A 14,544-nucleotide genomic window follows, 5' to 3' on the forward strand; every position below is an offset into this window, starting at 1 on the left:
GATATTAAAATACAGCAGGAGGGAAAGCCTGCCTAAATAGCAATGTCTTTAGTTTACTTCTAAAGACACCCAGAGAGGGAGCCAGGCAGATCTCTACGGGCAAGTTGTTCCAGAGGTGAGGGGCCACTGCCAAGAAGCCCGGGTTCCTTGTTCTTTTTTCCTTCCAGGCCTCCCTCAGCATTAGGCCACTTAACTGCCTGGCCTGGCTAGAACGAGTATCCCTGGTAGAACTGGGTGGGAGAAGGCGCTCTGCCAGGTATCAAGTCCTAAACCAGTCATATCCAATTAGGGCTTTATAAGTAATCGTAAGAACTTTGAAATCAGAGTGGAAACGAATGGCAACCAATGCAAGGTGGCCAGTGTGGGGAAAATATGTTGGTGCCTCTGAATATAATATACCATGGTGCCTTGCAAGACAAATGCCTCTCAGGACAAAAAAACTCACAAGACAAATGGTTTTGGCAATTGGGTTGATGACTCGTAAGACAAATGTTCCTATGGCTGTGCTTCACAAGATGAATGCTTTCCGTTTTTTGTTCCTGCCTCATGTTTGCTGATTTTTAAATGTTTTTCTATGATGTTTAAAAAGTTACAGTTTTTTGATTGCCATTTTTTAAATCATCTGCACAATATGTATGGCTTTAAAGAGCACTTAATAAACCCTTTGTAAACCAAATTTGACTTTGTTTGCCCATAGGAACACATTAATTAGATTTCAGTTCATTCCTATGGGAAAACGTGTTTCACAAGATGAATTTTTCACAAGACAACATTAACCGCGGGGCAACACTATATAATATAACTCTGAAATAATTTACATAAGATTGGATTGACAAATTGTAAATGTCAAAGTATAGTATTCAGGTTTCTAGGAGATGTTCAACATATCTTAAGTCCTCATTTGGTTTTAGGCAGAGATTAAAAATAACTCCTGCAAGAGTATACTTTCCTAATTAGCAGGTAAAACACCTGCACCATGCTACCCTCCAATACTCTGAGAATATGCCATCTGTCAAAATTCATTAAGTGGGAGAGACACAAGTTTGAGTTCAATTAACAGTGTATGGGATGAGCAGCAGATAAATCATAAAATATAAAATGGATATAGAAGGCAATTATAATACCATGTTTCCTGGATGTAAAACCATTTAGTATGTTGTAAATTAATGTATAAGACAATTTGATTAGATATGTAGTACTGACAGTAATAACTTCAATAGACTTTTTAAAAAATAACATTTATTCTGGATACAACATGGGTAGGGAGACTGCAAAGAGAAAGGTTTTTCATAATGAAAACTACAAGTCATTTTTACATTTTTACAATTCAGTTTTAGATTTCACTATAACATACACATTCTTGATGAAGCTGGCAGTGGAGTAGGATTGAGATTGAATGACAGACAAAGGTAAAGGTAAAGGTTCCCCTTGACAATTTTTGTCCAGTCATGTTCGACTCTAGGGGGCAGTGCTCATCCCCGTTTCCAAGCCATAGAGCCAGCGTTTTGTCCGAAGACAATCTTCCGTGGTCACATGGCCAGTGTGACTTAGACACAGAACGCTGTTACCTTCCCATCAAGGGGGTCCCTATTGATCTACTTGCATTTGCATGCTTTTGAACCGCTAGATTGGCGGGAGCTGGGACAAGCGACGGGAGCTCACTCCATTGCGTGGATTCAATCTTACGACTGCTGGTCTTCTGACCCTGCAGCACAGGCTTCTGCGGTTTAGCCCACAGCGCCACCACATCCCTCTTGACAGACAATACACTTCACCAAATGTAGTAAAGATTTGGCCTTGCCTTTTATATGGTTAAGGATGTCCCCATATGATCTCATTCTTTCATTCAATGATTTAGTCCTTCTAATTTAGCCCGGAAGCACTTAGCGACTCTACACATGGAAATCACCAGATGGGCAATACTGAAATCAGACTGATTATATTCTCTGCAGCCAAAGATGGAGAAGCTCTATAGAGTCAGCAAAAACAAAACCTGGAGCTGATTGTGGCTCTGATCATCAGCTTCTTATCGAAAAATTCAAGTTTAAACTGAAGAGAGTAGGAAAAACCACTGGGGTAGTCATGTATAATCTAAACCAAATCCCTTATGAATACACAGTGGAAGTGAAGAACAGATTTAAGAGCCTAGATTTGGTGGACAGACTGCCTGAAGAACTATGCATGGAGGCTCGTAACACTGTACAGGAGGCAGCAACAGAAACCATCCCAAAGAAAAGGAAATGCAAGAAGGCAAAGTGGCTGTCCAACGAGGCCTTAGAAATAGCAGAGAGGAGAAGGGAAACAAAATGCAAGGGAGATAGGGAAAGTTACAGAAAATGAATGCAAACTTCCAAAGAACAGCCTCTGGAATAATCCTCCTCCTGGGATTCGCGGGGCTCCCTCGCTGGGTATCTTCAAAAATCAATTGAAGACATGGATGTTCCTGCAGGCCTTCCCGCCAGACAATTCCTGACATTCCTTTCCTTCCCCTTTCCACTGTTTTCTACTTTTGCAAAGTTTCCATTATTTATGCTGTTTTATATATGTTTATTTTTATTATTCTTTGCTTGTTAGCCGCCTAGAGTGGTCCTGAGCTGACTAGATAGGCGGGATATAAAATAAATAAATAAATAAATAAATAAATAAATAAATAAATAAATAAATAAATAAATAAATAAATAAATGAATGAATGAATGAATGAATGAATGAATAAATAAATAAATAAATAAATAAATGAATGAATAAATAAAGAAAGAAAGAAAGAAAGAAAGAAAGAAAGAAAGAAAGAAAGAAAGAAAGAAAGAAAGAAAGAAAGAAAGAAAGAAAGAAAGAAAGAAAGGAGAGACAAGAGGGGCTTCTTAAATGGACAATGCAAAGAAATAGAGGAAATAATAGAAAAGGAGAAACCAGAGATCTGATCAGGAATATTGGAGATATTAAAGGAACCTCTTATCATGGACATGATAAAGGACAAAAATGGTAGGGACCTAACAGAAGCAGAAGACATCAAGAAGAAGTGGCAAGAACACACAGAGGATTTATGCCAGAAAGATCTGGATGTTCCAGAAACCCAGATAGTGTGGTTGCTGACCATGAGCCAGACATCCTGGAGAGTGAAGTCAAGTGGGCCTTAGAAAGCATGGCTAACAACAAGGCCAGTGGAGGTGATGGCATTCCAGTTGAACTATTTAAAATCTTAAAAGATGACACTGTTAGGGTGCTACACTCAATATGGCAGCAATTTTGGAAAATTCAGCAGTGGACAGAGGACTGGAAAAGATCAGTCTACAACCTAATCCCAAAGAAGGGCAGTGCCAAAGAAACCTCCGACTACCGTACAATTGCAATCATTTCACACACTAGAAAGGTTATGCTCAAAATCCTGCAAGGTAGGCTTCAGCAGTAGGTGGACTGAGAACTCTCAGAAGTAGAAGCTGGATTTCGAAGGGGCAGAGGAACTCGAGACGAAATTGCTAACATGCACTGGATTATGGAGAAAGCCAGAGAGGTCCAGAAAAACATCTACTTCTGCTTCATTGACTATGCAAAATCCTTTGACTCTCTGAACCACAGCAAACTATGGCAAGTCCTTAAAGAAAAGGAAGAAATATTCACAACCTCCGATATACAGATGATACTACTCTAATGGCAGAAAGTGAGGAGAAATTAACCTCGTAATAAGGGTGAAAGAGGAGAGTGCAAAAAAAAAAAAATGGTCTGAAGCTCAACATAAAAAAACTAAGATCATGGCCACTGATCCCATCACCTCCTGGCAAATAGAAGGGGAAGATATGGAGGCAGTGACAGATTGTACTTTCTTAGGCTCTATGATCACTGCAGATGGTGACAGCAGCCACAAAATTAAAAGACCCCTACTTCTTGGGAGGAAAGCGATGACAAACCTCGAGAGCATCTTAAAAAGCAAAGACATCACCTTGCTGACAAAAGTCTGCATAGTCAAAGCAATGTAGCGATGTATGGAAGTGAGAGCTGGAGCATAAAGAAAGCTGACCGCCGAAGAATTGATGCTTTTGAATTGTGGTACTGGAGGATGCTCTTGAGAGTCCCCTGGACTGCAAGGAGAACAAACCTATCCATTCTAAAGGAAATCAACCCTGAGTGCTCACTGGAAGGACAGATCCTGAAGCTGAGGCTCCAATACTTTGGCCATCTCATGAGAAGACTTCCTGGAAAAGACCCTAATGTTGGGAAAGGGTGAGGGCAAGAGGAGAAGGGGACAACAGAGGATGAGATGGTTGGAGAGTGTTACCAAAGCTACCAACATGAATTTGACCCACCTGTGGGAAGCAGTGGAAGACAGGAGGGCCTGGCGTGCTCTGGTCCATGGGGTCACAAAGAGTTGGACATGACGAAACAACAAACAATGAAGATATTGCCCTAATATCTATGTGGTGCATTCTCACAGTGTGATAACATGTTCTCAAATACATATTCTCAGTTTTTTCTTTTCTTTAAATTTTCTTTATACATTGTGTGCTTTGCAGAACAATTACCATGTTAAGTTTTTAGCACACATCTTCTTTACTTAACAAGCGCTGGCTCTACGGCTTGAAAACGGGATGAGCACCGCCCCCTCGAGTCAGACACGACTGGACTAAAAATGTCAAGGGGAACCTTTAACTTTACCTTTTTTCCCTTTCTTGCTTGTGGCTACTGTAGTGTAAACATTCACTGTTACATAGCATAATACTTTGAAGTGTAATATAAAATGTAACATTTCAAGAAAGCACGTAGATATTAAATTACACCAGTGGACCGAATAAATTTATAAATGGTTACTACAGAGAAATTCAATAAATCAACGGAATGACTTAATTTTTGCTTTTTATAATCTTGGTGATATTCAGCAACAAGGTCTGCTGGATGAAATAGATACCATTTCAAAGAAAACCTGAACCCCTGCGCTTCGCACACAGTCACACACATATGGTAGTGTGCTGCAAACTGCTTTGTCTTTTTAAAGTGAAGATGAACGGTGAACAAATGCTTGTATCCCCAAGGCTATGATATCACCATTATTTGAAAAAAAAACATGCTAAGAAATTGGATTGGTTCTTTTTAAAAAGAACTCATTTTATTGCTCATTACTTTTTACTGAAATATAGTTATAGTTATCCTGACTGTAAAAGTAATTAATTTTAGTATTCATTAGTAGGTAGTTGTGATTACCATTTCTTTCACCTTTGCAAATTTTATTCAATATTGAAAATCTCTTCCACTTTTGCAGGCTGCAGCCATTTCCCTGTTGAGAAATTACCTCTGTTTCCCTCCCTCCTCCTCCCTTTTTTCCCCAGCTTTTCTTTCTTGAAGTCTTTGTTTAAGTTTAAATTCAGACCCAAGGCAGGGAGGTCCCTCAACAGGATAAAAACAGTCGGAGAAGATTCTTGACATTCCCAGAAGGTTCCCAGAGATATACCATTTGAGGATGCAAAAGTATAAGCATCTTAGAATTATAACATACAGTTCTCCAGAATGGAATTCCCTCTGCTGCTCACCCATGCAAAGCAAAAAGTGTGCTGCTTATATACCACTCCCTAGCCCTTCAAGCACTCTCTGGGTAGTTTACAAGTTAATTATGCAGGCCACACATTGCAAACTGGATGCTCATTTTACCAACCTTGGTAAGGTTGCTGAGTCAACCTTGAGCCAACTACCTGAAATCGACCCCCAGGTCATGAGCACAGTTTTGGCTGCAGTATAGCAGTTTAGCCACTGTGCCGTGAGGCTACATGACACAGTATCATATAGATTTAGACCTCTCCTGGGTCCATTTCTCCTCAGTGCTTTCAGGAACCCAACAACTTTGGGTGTTTTTCAGGAGCTAAATTTTAATGAAATTGATAAGCTGTTTCACTTTTTTAAAAAAAGAACTGGTGTGTAAAAGTCTTCAAAACCTTTACTGTTACACTCATTTGTGCAAACTGTGTGTACCTTAAGGACTGTCACAAAATTACATGTTTTTTTTAATTAAGAAATGAACCCAAAAAAATCTTTTGTGTGATCCTTCACATCCTGAAAGATACTATTGAAAAAGTTGCACATTTTCAAGATTATATGTTGTAAGGAACAGATCTGCCACTCTGGCCTTCCTAATCTTTCCTCCTTATATTTACAAATCAATGAAAGCAAAGAATTTATGTCCGTCATTAAAAAAAAAAAAGACCTTCTGAAGACCCTTCTGGTGGCACTGGCATTTTATATGGAGGCTAAAATGTGACAAAGACAACCACTATTATTAATACATGGCATATGTGTGCTGCATGGAGTAGCATTACAATTCAGAGGGCTCATTCAGCCACATGTCTGGAATTGTGCATGCCTTAGAGGAAACATGTATACCTGGAACTGTGTATGCCTTACAAGTGGTAGATTTACATTGAGTAGTTGCTCTCATATACCATCTATGGACTTTAAAATTCAAAAGCAATATGCAAGGTAGATTTGTAAGGGGAAGTTATTTAAAATATTAAAAGCAAACACAAAAACATGTCATTCTGATTTGTGCTAATTAGTACAGCTGTATCTTTGCCAGAATCCAGACTTAATGTTAGTGGACTTATCTTACATAAATATTATTTCTGGGGAGGAAGTTAGAATTTAAGTTTTGAAGGAAATTCTGTATACAGATATTAGATGACTGGAGCCAGTTATGATGAGTTTTCCCTTTGGTAAGTGAAAAGAAATAGTTATTTTCTCCTGGAAGGAGGAAGAGTATGTTATGGAAGTTAAATAAAGAATTGAATCCAAAATGGGTATTTTGTTAGGTAGACCAAAATATATTGAAACCTAAGCATATACATTTTTGTCTTGTTTTGTTTTGTGTACTCCAAACCTCAGAGACACACACATAAACTTTGCCAATGTGGTCTGGATAGCCTCATGGCCCAGGATAGGGCAAGCTTGGACTTAGTTTACTGTTGGAAAGGCAGCTGCTCACAGTGCTTGTTGGGAATTCCCCAAATGGAGTCCAAAAACAAACAAAAAGGAATGAACACGCCGAGTAATGGCACTCAGGGCCTGTCTGTAAGAATTCTAAAGAGCTTGCTCATTTGTAACAGAAAAACAGGAAAAATATTGTAGCTTAGTACTACTATGACAGAACTGCAAAGCTTATTATAAATGTTGAATTGTATGTGACGCTGATGTCTATCAGAAAGATACAAACTGTCTGGAATTTTGAAAGTCTGTAAAATCATTTCAGCAGACGAAGATTCTTGACAAATAGCCTAGGAAGACTGCTACTTTATAAGAAACTATGCACCTAAAATCAGTACTCCATTCATACTTTGTGAACTTTATTTAAAGAAAAGTGTTAGTATGACTGCTTTGTATCAATGTATGAACTGTCATGGGACAGAAGATCCATACTTCCAGAAAGAGCTCATGTTACATATAGGTTGTGACTTTACAAAATTCATATGGGAAACGTGGAGATGGATAGTGCTGGCAGAAAAAGCAAAAAACAGAAACCAAATAAAATCCTAGCCTTCCCCCCCCCCCCATGGAAATAATAGGGCAGACATTAATTAAACAGATCACTGCTTCCTATACATTAAATTTTTTTATTTAAATTTGTTTATTGAAAACTGAATCATGGAAAAGAAATAGAAAGAATGTGAGGTGAAATGGTTCCAATTCTTTAAACTTAGTTGTTTAAAAAATATTTTATACCTTTGTAACTGATGAACACCAAGTTCTCCATATACAAAATGCTCTTTTGTTCACAATACAAGTGTTTGTGTAATTAGTTAATACTTGAAAAATAGGATGTGTAACAAATGAATTTGGTGATCCAAAGAATATCTAAAATCCAGCAGTGATTATGTGTTATATGCTGTTAACTTGGAACTGACATATAGTGACCCTAAGAAGGCTTCTGTAATGGAGAGTTTTTCACTCTATTTGCATTAAATATATCTTGTTGTGATATTATTGCCACATAAAAAATTGATTAAGTTCTTATTTTAATTCATGATAGCTAAGCTTGGCTCTTCTTGGATACCTTTTTGTATCATGACACACTGAAAGGCAGACTGAAATATGACAACCCCAGTGCTGAAACCAGCGAAAAATGCTTCCATATGGCAATATCTCTGCATACGTTTTGTAGCTTGCAGAAGTTCTCAAAATATGGATGTTCCACATCTTTGAGAATCTTCAGACTGATGCTATATGTTGCCAGGATCCTCTCCTGGAGGAGCAGAGACTTTCAGTGATGTGCAGAAAACCTACCTATTAAGCAGCAGTATACTTTGTAACTATTTTGTGGGAAAGCTGCCATGTCACCTCATTTTCAGTGACCTCTTCATGATGGCTATAAAATGTAGATAGGTCTTCATTTATTATCTGCAGTGAGCTAGATTAAACACATCAGATCTGTGAAAGATGTGCATGGGGGAGGGGGGATAGTAGAACATATTTTATTATTCTTAAACAAAGGAGAAATTATTTGAAGGATTCAGTGGCAGTCTCTTCTGTGAATAATTGCTAAGCAGAATGAAAAACCATAGACAGTGATGACAAAATTCTGAGAGAAGATAATGAATTTAGTTACTTTTAAATTCTTATCAGAATAAAAACAGGAATGGAGTTTATATTTTTTAATGGCTTAATCTGTATTTTTGTTTGTTGAAACAATAAAAAGATGATTGCTTGGCCTGTACTTAGAAGATGAAAATCTAGTTTCAATTGTTTTTATAATAAGAAGCACGGGTTGTTTTCCCATTGCTGCAGATTAAATTTATTTGATGATGGAAATGGGGCCACTATAATAAAACCTATCTGAATTTGTAGTAAGAAATCTAGATGGACTGCTTGACTGCTACTGAAAAGGGAATATAGAAGTCAGTCTACGAAGTTACCTTGAAATGTTACAGATAATTTTTCAGAAAGGTATTATAGCTTTCATGGATAAAGTCTCCTTCTTCAGACATATTGAGAACAAAACTCGGCCACAGGTTTATATCATCTACTTGATAGTGAGGATGGGACCAAATGTGAGGACATGGGATGGGACCAGTCTAAATGATCTCTGCATACAAACATCTGATGAAGAGCTTCCGAAATGATAATAGCTTAACACAAGTATTTAAGAAGCAGAAGATGTTATCACTCTAAACTCAAGGTTTGCAATATTGATTCCCCAAGCCCAGTTACTATTTTCTCAGATTCTTGTGGCAGTGACACTGAAAAAGGAAAGGGAAGAAATTTGCCTTCCAGGCCCAGTTGAACACCAAGGTTCCTTTGACCTCTTCATCACCAAAGACTGGTGAAGGTGGAATAAAATTCATATGATGAATTTGATCCACAGTTTTCTTCACTCCCCACTCTCCTTTTGTACTTGGAACATTTCTTGGAATATTCTTGCAGTTAAACTTCATTTCTTATGTCTTGCACTATAGCTTTTTGTACCTGTACCCATGCATACATATAAGCACAAATACCTTCTTCAGTCCGGTAGTGTAGTGGCTGTGATTTTTTTTTATTTTTTTTTTTTGTGATTAAAAATTTGTTCTTCCCTTCCTAAGGCTTCCCAGTGATGAAGTGAATAATATGGAAACCTCAGGGAATTTGGAAATATATAATTTCTGGAAAAAAAAAACACTTCTGCTGACATCATTATTCATTATTATTATTTTTATTTATTTCATTTATACCCCTCCCATCTGGTCTCGCGACCACTCTAGGTGGCTTCCAAATACTTAAATAAAAACAACAAATATACACAAAAATTGTGACACCATCAGCCTCATGGAACAGGATTTCAGTCCTCATCTCTGTCCAGTATGAATGAGATCCACAGTCACACCTTCTGTTTTCACAGATTGTTCGGATAAAGCATAATAGTGTAACTTAACAGAAACAGAATATGTCCCTGGGTGTTCTTTCCACATGACTGCATAGTAGAGGTGCAAGAAGTTTGTGCTAAGCAAACTATAATAGGCAACAACCATCATCCAGAACAGGATTACATAGAAAGAGAGTTTTCTTTTCACCTCTACATATGGTTCCTGTCTCTAGCCACTACAACTTTGCTTCCTATCTCACATGTTTCTGTTCCAAAGCCTCTGTTTCCTGTCTCACAGGCTTCTGTTCTCAAACCTCAGCTGCTCTGGAGACAGCATTCCTCATACTTTCTGCTGATCTGTGGTCTTACTCTTATGGTTAATGACTCTTTTACAAGCTGTCAGATTCTTAGATAATTCTTGTATTTAATAAGAAGCATAATCATGAATATGCCATGCTCAGGGAAGACTGCCAACTACTGGAATTTTGATCTTCATAATTTCTATTCTATCTTCATTAGTAAATTGATTAGTTGCATGTACTATGAAAAAAAGAAGGAAGAAAGCTGACAGTCATACATCTAACCAGGATGCTTGCCAACTTGAAAATGCTGCTGGTTGAAGGAAAATGAGATTTTTAGGGAGGTTGGAACATGTGAGTCAGATGTCATAATTTGCAGAGCCTTGACAATGAAATGAAGTTGCCACCCACCCAGTTTAGCACTGGCATAACATGGGATAAGGTGTTTATATAAAAGTGAGCAGTTTATGAACAACACAGAATTGTTTTAATTAACTATGGCTGTAACTGCATGCCATAACTGCACTGAATTGAAATTGCAGCAACTATTACTACTGCATTTTAAAAATGGTTCCAGTGCATGGTTTTAAACACTGTAATAGGGCTTCTACCATCAGGCAGCTAATGTTAGGAGGTTTCCTGGCTACTGACAGCATAGGAAGGATGGCAGCAAAGTTTTCAACAATGCAACATGCACTGGAGTGGCCCCTTAGGGAAGAACAAAGTTGTCACCTGATGAGTGCTGGGAGGCTTCCAGGCTACTTTGGCAAGGACCAGCCTGTAGCAATGTCCTTGCCAGGCCTGGCAGGCAGCTATAGCAGCTCCATTTTCACTGTATGTTGAGTGAGTGGGCACTTTTGTTGTTGTTGTTTAGTCGTTTAGTCGTGTCCGACTCTTCGTGACCCCATGGACTAGAGCACGCCAGGCCCTCCTGTCTTCCACTGCCTCCCAGAGTTGGGTCAAATTCATGTTGGTAGCTTCGGTGACACTGTCCAACTATCTCGTCCTCTGTCGTCCCCTTCTCCTCTTGCCCTCACACTTTCCCAACATCAGGGTCTTTTTCCAGGGAGTCTTCTCTTCTCATGAGATGGCCAAAGTATTGAAGCCTCAGCTTCAGGATCTGTCCTTCCAGTGAGCGCACAGGATTGATTTCCTTTAGAATGGATAGGTTTCTTCTCTTTGCAGTCCAGGGGACTCTCAAGAGTCTCCTCCAGCACCACAGTTCAAAAGCATCAATTCTTCAGCGATCAGCCTTCTTTATGGTCCAGCTCTCACTTCCATACATTGCTACTGGAAAAACCATAGTTTTGACTATACAGACCTCTATTGGCATAGGTGATTTCTCTTCTTTATAAGATGCTGTTGAGGTTTATCATCGCTTTCCTCCCAAGAAGCAGGCATCTTTTAATTTCCCAGTTCCTTTTCTCAACCCTAAGGACCAAGCTGGTGATGGTCCCTCTTTATTTCGCCGCCACCAGAGGATTTCCTTATCCTCGCTATAAAGACCTTTGTTCTGACACTTGCTGCCAACAACAGAATTAGTTTTATTAAAGGGTATAAAGGGTAACTCAGAATCACAGATGGTCTTTATTCATTTTCATTAGATCACAATCATTGAAATATTATATTTTTTGTTTGACACTAGATCACTTCTTGTTTACTTATTTTCAGTTTAACCACTTTTTATTTATTAGTAACAATTCTCTCTCTATCTCTATCGATCTCTCCCTACAAACCTCACTCCTTCTTCTCTCTAACTCTCTAATTGACGAACTTCTGCCTCTGCCTCTCCTGGCCCCTCATTGGCTTATGCACATGAGGTTCCGCTGTGATTGATAGGAACGATTTGGGCATCCGTCACAGCTCCTGTCACCATCTGCAGTGATCATGGAGTCCAAGGAAGTAAAATCTGCCACTGCCTCCATATCTTCCCCTTCTATTTTCCAGGAGGTGATGAGACCAGTGGCCATGATCTTCATTTTTTTTGATGTCGAGCTTCAGACCATTTTTTGCGCTCTCCTCTTTCACCCTCATTAAGAGGTTCTTTAATTCCTTTCTGGCATCAGAGTGGTATCATCTGGATATCGGAGGTTGTTGATGTTTCTTCCGGAAATCTTAATTCCAGTTTGGGATTCATCCAGTCCTGCCTTTCGCATGATGTAGTCTGCATATAAGTTAAATAAGCAGGGAGACAATATACAGCCTTGTCGTACTCCTTTCTCAATTTTGAGCCAATCAGTTGTTCCACATCCAGTTCTAATTGTTGCTTCCTGTCCCACATAGAGATTTCTCAGGAGATAGATAAGGTGGTCAGGCACTCCCATTTCTTTAAGAACTTGCCATTTTTGGTTGTGGTCCACACAGTCAAAGGCTTTTGCGTAGACAATGAAGCAGAAGTAGATGTTTTTCTGGAACTCTCTGGCTTTCTCCATAATCCAGCACATGTTAGCAATTTGGTCTCTAGTTCCTCTGCCCCTTCGAAATCCAGATGCTACTTCTGGGAGTTCTTGGTCCACATACTGCTAAGCCTATCTTGTAGAATTTTGAGAATAACCTGAGTGGGCACTACCAGTGGCCAAGAAGCCTCCCAGCTCTGGCATGTCTTGCTTTTATGTGAGAAACTGAATTAAAACTTGTGTTTCAAATGGTTTTGTGGCTATTTGGAGGTAACCCATAGTGGAAAGCTTACTGTGGGTTATTTGCAGACATGTAGTTCCTGCCCACAGTTTCTCTGCATCTAGAGACTCATCTAATGGCCACAACTACAGAATTCCTATACAGAAACATATTCAGAGATGTGCTCAACAGTGATCTTCTAAGTTTTAACACAAATAACTGGCAGCAAACATTATATGCTTGTTTTGAAAGGGGTTTCCCAATTTGCCAACAAATTTTAATGTCATACTGGTACAATCCATTTAAAGTATGCAAAAATGCTTCCTTTATATTACTGTTTCCACCCTGGTTTTCACGAAAATGTGGTGTTGTTCTTTTTAGGGATGCCATGGTGGAACCACATGATTGCCACATGTTTATATGACTACCAGCCCTGCTTTAATCATCTCATACTTCTAATTAAAAAGGAACCATTCACTCTCTTATGTAATAAATCTGTTAATTAACATCTTAGTTTTGTTCATGTAATAAACTTTTCCTACGGCAAAGATTTAACAGCACTACTGGTGGTGTTAAATCCTTTCCTGTACAATAAGAAACCAGATAATACATTTCTATTTAATGACTACAGTGGGCTTATTTTGGTCACACAGAGTAAATGTTTTATAGTTAATCGAACATTCTTACGTGTTTTTCTGAGGATTATATTAAGCACCATAGAGGCAGCTGTATGAACCCAAACAGAGCTGGGAGAAATTACTTTTCTGAAACACAAATCCCACAATATCCTAGCTAGCATAATATTTGGGCGTAATGGCTGAGGGATTCTGGGAGCTATTCAAACGGGTAACCTGTCAAAGTTCTGGAGCTACACCTTGCCATTTTAAGAGAGGAATACAGGTTGCCATATTGTTTCATCATGAATCAGCTGATATGAATCACAAAAAATGTCCTCGTCTTGCTTCTAAACTTCTAAAGTAGTTCTTGCATTAAGCTCTTCAGTGTATCATCAAGGCTTGACAAACAAACAAAAATCCAGTAAAGGAAGTCTGTATTTTCACACACAGTTTAGTGAGCAATATTATCATTACTAATCAAACAGACTTTACTGATAATCACAGTGGACACAACATGAAGAGATGTCAAAGGAAGTTTCCACAAACATAGTAAAATCCAGATGGATGAGAATCTGGAAACTAACTCATAAGCAAGACAAAACAAGAGAGAATATTACAGCAATTAAGCCAAGGGGACAAAATGATATGACATAATTGTCTTTTAGCCAGGAATGGAGGTAAAGGTAAAGGTTCCCCTTGACAATTTTTGTCCAGTCGTGTCCGACTCTAGGGGGCGGCGCTCATCCCGCTCTTCAAGCCATAGAGCCAGCGTTTTGTCCGAAGACAATCTTTCCGTGGTCACATGGCCAGTGTGATTTAGACACGGAACGCTGTTTACCTTCCCACCGAGATGGTACCTATTTATCTACTCGCAATTGCATGCTTTCGAACCGCTAGGTTGGCGGGAGCTGGGACAAGCAACGGGCGCTCACTCCGTCGCGTGGATTCGATCTTACGACTGCTTGGTCTTCTGACCCTGCAGCACAGGCTTCTGCGGTTTAGCCCACAGCGCCACCACGTCCCTGGAATGGACAGCGCCAGGAATGGAAGCAAGGGATTATCTGAAGAGTGATATATATATCCAAGTTCCAAAATTTTATAGTGCAACAGAAACAGTAGTCTTCTGACATAAGTATCCATGTAAAAATTTGAAATAGCATTGATTCAACTTGTCTTCGTAACATGTCAGCTCTCTCAAGAAGT

General features: G+C 39.0%; 1 protein-coding gene across 6 annotated transcripts in view; it reads right to left on the bottom strand.

The window, feature by feature from the left end:
* Positions 1–14,544, bottom strand: part of ROBO1 (roundabout guidance receptor 1) — a 769,638-nt gene that overhangs the window by 104,377 nt on the left and 650,717 nt on the right. The gene's annotated exons all lie outside the window — the stretch shown is intronic.

Source organism: Pogona vitticeps, chromosome 3 (assembly GCF_051106095.1).
Source record: "Pogona vitticeps strain Pit_001003342236 chromosome 3, PviZW2.1, whole genome shotgun sequence".
Classification (NCBI taxonomy): domain Eukaryota; kingdom Metazoa; phylum Chordata; class Lepidosauria; order Squamata; family Agamidae; genus Pogona; species Pogona vitticeps.